Here is a 7,726-nt window from a genome sequence, read left to right on the forward strand (position 1 = left end):
GTAGAGGCAAGGGGATGAAGTTAAGGAAACTAAAAATTGTGATATTTTAAAAATGTATCATTCTCATAACTGTTCATTTAGTCCTCACAATAACTCTGAAAGGTAACTACTATTACCAGACAAGGAAATATGAGATACAGAGACAACTTGCTCAGAACCATACCAAAACAAGTTACGTGACATCTCTGAACCTCAGCTTTCCTCATCTGTAAAACAGAGATAGTAATGTTTACTTCTATGTAGATTAAATGAGATCTAGTGACCCCAAAGCCCATGCTCCTTCTACTACAGTCAGCATAGTGACATAAAGACAAAGACATAAACACAGAGAAAACGTGAACAAAGAAACTAATCACAATAGTGCATATACCCAACAGTGAACTCATAAACACCAAGAGGCAGCACAGAGGTTAAGAGCAGTCTCTGAAACCATATAGCTGAGTTAAAATTCTGGCTCTGCCATCAACTTAGCTCTGTGGACAAGGAAAACCCCTCAATTTCCTGGTACCTCAGTTTCTTCATCTGTTAAATGGTAATGATAGCATCTATTCCACTGGGTTATGCAAAATAAATGAGCTAACACATCTCAGCACTTTTAATAGTACCTATTACAGCACATATGCAAAAATATTACCTATTATTTCTACATTAAGATATAATATGCATAATCAAGGGTCATTTTGACACAGGTCTGTATGATGACCAGGAAAGGTTCCAAAGAAGTACACCAGTGATGAGCTATTACAAACACTGCTTCCTAACGCAAGTTTCTATGAGCTACCTAAGGGACATTTCTGAGTTGTTGGGTTTTTTTTGTTTTTTTCATTTTACATCTCTGAATTTCTCTGGTACTTGTGCCAATTCATGAACAATGAGAATGTATAGTACGAATGATGGGGCAGGGGGAAGGGAGACATGAATACACAGGTCATGAATACTTCTCCTCCACAGTGAACTCTAGCAATTTCTCATGTGTCAGAGTGTTCTGAAGATTAAAGAAAGGTAAATGCTTAGAGAAAAGAATAAACTCAGGATCAAACATGGTGTTCAAGACAAGAAGGTACTGCAGCAAAGGTTTAGATATGGAAAAGATTTTATGTTTAAAACCATAAACAGATTTGGATAAAGAACTTAATCACATGTAAGTATTTAATACAAGACTTGCATTCATTTATAACAGTTATCTCAGTTTCTTTGGGTTTTCTGTTTTTCAACATATGAGGAACCACATAAAAAAACACTTAATGCTTCATTAATCCTTAACAATTATGAATAAATAGCTATTTTATTAAATTGAGCTTATATGCTTAGATCTTTTTAAAGCAATCATCTATTCATTTCGGTGGATAATTATTTCTGTGAACTAAGTTACTATACTTATTTTAATTGCTTATACTTTTTCTGCATATCTATATTTTTAAATTCTCTCTAAATTAGCTCACTAGAACACAAGGTCACTATCAAAAATTTTACTTCTAAGGTATTGCCTTCCTTTATTTTACCTTTCAGCTTCACATTTTTTATTCTTATAGAAGACTTTAGGTATACCCAGAATCTTTCATTAAAAACTGAGAGAAAACTCAGTTTTAACAATTCAGTCTATGAAAACAGACCTAGTTTTCCATTTCACCTCATTTTCATCCCTCCCTTCAATCTCCTTGAAGGATGATACGAAGAGCTAATTTCATCAACCCTCGATTATTATGGACTCTAAAAACACTTATATTATGTTAAAATGTCGCTTCTGAGAGTTGCATGAATAAGATATATATGCACATTAGTGCTTCCTTTTAAAATATAGTTTGTTCTTTTTTGTAAAGTCTTCTTTTAATCTTATCTTCCTGAGAAGTACATTATACCAATAGTGACAGTGTACTGCAAAAAGCAGCTGGTTAACAAACGGTACTTTCCCCCCTCCCTAGTACTAATTAGGTCCTAGGCAAAACACTTACCTTGTTACTCAAGATAAAAATACATGTCATTTTTTCACTTAGAATAAAATGAACTTACTATTTATATTGCTGCCTTTTACACTGTCCCATAAGCTTGACTACATGTATAGTAGTAATAAAAACAGTGTGAATGATTTAACAGAAATAATGTGGTACAATTAAAGGAGTACTTAACAGATACTCTGTCTTTCTCTTTCCTCACAGGCAAAACTAGAATTATGCCTACACTATCTTCCACTTTGCAAAGTTAGTGTAAAGAACCAACAGAGTATTCATATGAAAGCCGTATAATTTAAGGGCTTCACAGTCATCTAGAATCTGGCTACTCTCAAGAGTGGCCCACAGGCTAAGCAACATCAGAATCATCTGGGAGTTTGTTAGAAATGCTGAACTTCAAGCCCTCCCTTAGATCATCTTTATAAAAATCTGTATTTTAACAAGATCTCCAGGTGATTCCTACGACATTTAAGTTTGAAAAGCACTACTAAAAGAATAATCCTTAACCTGGAAGTAAGAAAAGGACTTTGTCAAGATAGTTGTGCCAAAAACCCAAAAGGACAAAGGGCATTTACAAGAGTGCATGTTGATTTAATCAGCTTAGGAGAGCACCTTACAACAGGTGCTGTGGACTAGTAAAATTCAAAACACTGAGAAATAATAACTCACAGGGAAACAAAGGAAAGGCAGAAAAAACTAAAATGCTAGGCACAGGGCACAATATTCTCCAGAAGCAAATGAGAATCCAGCCTGTAAATAATATATGTTTGTAATGATGTACCTAGCTCAGAAAGAAAAACATAAAATTAAATATCCTCTGTTGAAGACAAGAAAGTATGCATTCTAAAGGTTTCCTTAAAAGAAAACCCACTTTTTAAAAATTAGTGCATAGAATTATCTGCTATATTAACTTTTGATCAATATCTCATTTACCAATAGAGCTAGCTTTCCATTTCTAACAAGGACGAAAACTCTAACTTTTAAGGCTAAATTAATCTTAAATTAGCATGCATCTACTCTTGCCAATACTGGGCCATAATTTTTCCCCAATATGCCTCATTCCAGGCTTTACTAATTCTGTGTCTTTCCACATTTCCACACCTATGCAAGTCTTTTCCCATCCATATATGATCACTTCCTCCATTGACCTCCATGGCTTTTCTTATTTCATAGAGTATCACAGTGATTTACTTTTCCACTAGGTTCCAAGCTTCTTCAAGGCTAGGGGCAATTTCCCATATCATTATGTACCTCCAGGGGCAAGTGAAATTCCCTTTAAATATCTGAGTTACAGAATATCAGGGAAGCCCAAGGAGAACTGGAAGAACTGAGCTAAAGGAGAAAAGAGAAATGAGACCTGTGTGTGTTACATTTTTCAAAAAGAATTTTTCTCCAAAATTTTACAAATCATGAAGCAGCCCAAAGTAATATGGATCCACATTCAGTAGTGGCAAATAATTCCTAACATTTAAATGCTTTTGTAGAAACATAAAATACTTGCGCTAAAATGGCCCAAGACTTTTGGTCTACCGTATTTGCCGGCATATAAGACGATTTTTTGGCCCTGAAAAATATGCCTCCAAGTGGGGGGTCGTCTTATACACCAGGTACACTTCAGATAGACTGCCCATATAACAAACTCTGTATTTTGAGTGGAAATGTTAGGGGGTCGTCTTATACGCCCAGTCGTCTTATACGCCGGCAAATACGGTATCTCAATTTACAAAGCAGGAAACTAAGACACAAAGATATTAACTTGTCCACCATGGGAGAGCTAGGACCTAAAGCCAGGTCTTCTGATTCCACATCCCATCTTGGGCCATGCCACCTCTCAGTGGATAAAGGCGGTTTGCTCCAGAGATGAAAGAACTCTCTGGCTATAGCAAGTGTTTGAGGAATAGTGGAAGTAAGACTGGAAAGGTACGGCAGGGGCAGATTATCAGAACTAAGTGGAAAGGCTCAATTTTTCTGAATGGAAATGGGGAGCTACTGCAAGTTCTTAAACAGGAGCATGGCAAGAATAAGCATTTAGGAAGATTAACTTGGCACCCAAATATAAAATGGAGAATAGTATCAAAGCTGGGAGACCAAATAGGAGCCTATAACAGTATGTTAAACGGAAGAAGGTGATGATCTGATCTAGGGAAATGTAATGAGAATAGATTTAAAAATAATAATAAAATAAATCTAAGAGACATGGTAATGTTTTGTTTTGTTTTCAATTACAAGACTGTACGTAACTATAGAGAAAAAAGAAAAGAATGCTCAGTATTCAAGCCTGGATGACTTGGAAAGTAATGTAAAAATATAGATATTGAGAAGCAAAGTTGTATTTAGAAAAAAATAAAATAATTTCAGTTTTGAATGACATCAAGTCTCCTAAATCACTTGAGAAACTACTAACTTAGCTGTGGGAGTTAAGGGCAAGAAATTAGGAACACACTGAAAGAGGTTAAAACTTAACTATATTTTCAGTTATATTTTTAAAAATTAAAATAAAATGTTTCCTCTTGTTGTCAGAAAGTAAATATGTGGTTGTTTTAAATAACTCATGAGGAGCTGTTAAAAACCCAACATAAAACATTTTTCATTATAGAAGCATGGCTGCTGTGTAAATATAATATATGGCATCATATTACGTCATTGTACTTACTCATATTTTTGAAAATATAAAATTGGCTTAATAATTATCTTACAATTAGCTTACCTTTCTGAGACATAGTAACTCTTAGTAAAATGTAACATTTTTTAAAAACAATGTCTAATGGTAAATACTAAAACCTTTGTGCAAAGTGCACCAGAGGTTAATGATCCACCATATAAATACACAACAGATATCCTTTGGGACTTTTTCCAAGCCACAGGCTTTTCTCCCTTTTGTGTTCACTTCCTGTCAAGTTTGACATTTCAAAAGAACACCAAAGAAGCTTAAAAATTGGTTTATAAGTTTGTCAAAAAAGCTACTCATTACAACTGTACCGAAGCACAAAATAGGCCTTCATTTAAAATTTGGAAAAATAATAAAAATGAAATATATTTAATCTTCTCTTATATAAAAGTGATTTGGTCAAATATTTGTGCAACTGCATGAAGAAACTTGCCAATGTTTGCTAAAAATAATACGACAGAGTCCAATTTAATGAGTTGGCTATATTTGACAACACTTAAATGAGACTCAACTTTCTCATGCCTTCTTAAAATTTAATACAAGGAAATAGTTAATAACTAATACTTCTATGCTTTCCATATAGTAAGGAGCCCTCTGAAACTGTGCTATTCAGAAGATAAGATGCATTTAATACAGGAAAACAGAAATGATACCCTAGATATTGTTTAAATATACATATATTTATAAATATCTTATGAATCACTATATAACTCTTGCAGCCATGATGAAGGAACAGAGACTAATTTTCCTTAAACAACTATAAAATCAAACAACATAAGTCAAACAATAATTTTCAGACGCTGAACAATAGGCAGCATAGGACAATAATCCCTGAGAGAAAGAAAACAAACGGTAAACCCCACCATTGCCTCCCTCAGCTTACTGCCTGTACAGAGTTCTCAGGCTACAATGCAAGGAGGAGAAACTGAAATAGAGCCTAATGAACCAATCCAGGAGCTGACGCAGAGCCAGGTAGAGTTCTGATTTCCACCAGCCAGAGTGGAAAAGCCTTGTAATACATGGGACATCAGAAGAGTACTCACAAGGGCACTGTCTCAATAATGGGGAAAATTAGTCACAGATTAAAGACTGCTCTGGCTTTGTCTAAAAAAACAACAAAAGCCTCGAAAGGGTCACACTGCTTCCAAGCAACTAAATTGTATGCCAAACACAGCTCAAGAATAGTGAAAGGAGTATGAAAATACCCAGAAGCCAGTAAGGTAAAATTCACAGTGTCTGGCATCCAATAAAAAAATTACAAAGCAGGCAAAAAAAAAAAATCATGAAAATTTTTCCTTATAAAGGAAAAATATCTGCCAATAGAAAGACTTTTTAAAAGCATAGATGTCAGAATTAGTAGACAAGGATTTTTAGAAGTTATTATTAATTATATTCCATATATTCAAGGAATTAAAGGAAAGTACAAACATATTAAAGAGAGATATGGAATGAATAAAAATGACTCAAATCAAACTTCCAGTGACAAAAAAATATAATGTCAAAGATTAAAAATACAGTAGATGGAATAATGGCATTTTAGAGGGGAAAAAAATGAACCTGAAGACTTAGCTACAGAAACTATCCAAAATGAAACAAAGAAATTAACATCTAGGGGGAAGATGAACACAGTATCAGTGAGCTACGGCACAACTTCAAGTGACCTAATTCATACGTGATTGGAATATCTGAAGAAAAGGGTAAGAGGAGTCAACACATTTTTTAAAGAAAATAATGGCCAAAACTTCCAAACTTTATGAAACTTATAAGCCCACATATCCAAGAAGAATTCTAAACGAAAGAGACATGAAGAAAACTAAACCAAGGTATATCATAATCAAATTGCCTTAAACCAGTGATAAAGAGAAAATGTTAAAAGCAACCAGAAAGAAAAGTCCTGTTACTTACAGAAAAACAAATAAAAGGCAGATTTCATCCAAACAATATATACAACACAGAAAACAGCAGAGCAACATTTTTTTAAGTACTGAAAGGGAAAAAAAACAAACAAGAAAACCTGTCAACTTCTATACACAGAAAAATACCTTTCAAAAATAAAGGTGAAATAAAGATTTTTTATCAGACATTAAAAAGCTGAAAAATTTTATCACAATAAACCTGCACATAAGAAATTTATTTAAAGAAAACAAAGTTCTGCAGGCAGAAGGAAAACAATACATAGCAGAAGGAAATCTGGACCTACACAAGGAATGAAGAGCACTGGAATGGTAAACATGTAACTGAAAATACTTCTTTTGCTCTCTTTAAAAGATAATGGACATTTTAAAGCAAAAGTAATGTAGGGTTTATAACACGTTAAAGTAAAATGTACGACACAAAGGTTGTGATAAAGGTTGGGAAAGGGGAAATGGAAGTACACTGTTCTAAGGTTCTTATGTGAAGTGGTGTAATACTACTTAAAGGTAAACTATGGGAATGCAAAGATGTACATTATAAATCATAAAGCAACCAATTACAAAATAACACAAAACAAAAAAGTATAGATAGTAAGCCTAAAGAGACGACAAAATGGAATAAAAAAATATTCAATCCAAAAGAAGTCAGATAAAAAGAAAAACGGGAACAAAGAGATGGAACATATAGAAAGCAAGTAGTAAGATGGAATATTTAAACCCAACCATACCAATAATGACATTAAATTTAAATGTTCTAAGCATCCCAATTAAAAGGCAGAGATTGTCAGACTGGATTAACAAAGCAAGGCCCAACTATATGCCGCCTATAAGAAATCTACTTTAAGTATAAAGCCAAAAATAGGTTAAAAGTAAAAGAATGGGAGAAGATATGTTATGCTAATGGAAAAAAAAGCTGGAGTAGTTTTACTAACATCAGACAATGTAGTTTTCAAAGCAAAGAATATAATCAGGGATAAAGAGGGTCATTTTGTAATGATTAAGGGATAAATTCATCAAGATGGCATTATAATTCTAATTGTTTATGTACCTAAATTCTACATGTAAGACATTGGACTAGGTATTGTGAGAGAGATTTTTTTTTAAAGACAGAAGTTTTGCCCTTCAAGATCTAACTCTCTGCCTCTCTGCGTGCACGTGCGTGCCCCCCTCTCTCTCTCTCTCTCTCTCTCTCTCTC

At 33.9% G+C, this 7,726-nt stretch overlaps 1 protein-coding gene across 1 annotated transcript in view; it reads right to left on the reverse strand.

Annotated features, from left to right (window-relative positions):
- Positions 1 to 7,726, reverse strand: part of RB1 (RB transcriptional corepressor 1) — a 153,181-nt gene that overhangs the window by 52,229 nt on the left and 93,226 nt on the right. The gene's annotated exons all lie outside the window — the stretch shown is intronic.

The sequence above is a fragment of the Hipposideros armiger genome, unplaced genomic scaffold, assembly GCF_001890085.2.
Source record: "Hipposideros armiger isolate ML-2016 unplaced genomic scaffold, ASM189008v1 scaffold_148, whole genome shotgun sequence".
Classification (NCBI taxonomy): domain Eukaryota; kingdom Metazoa; phylum Chordata; class Mammalia; order Chiroptera; family Hipposideridae; genus Hipposideros; species Hipposideros armiger.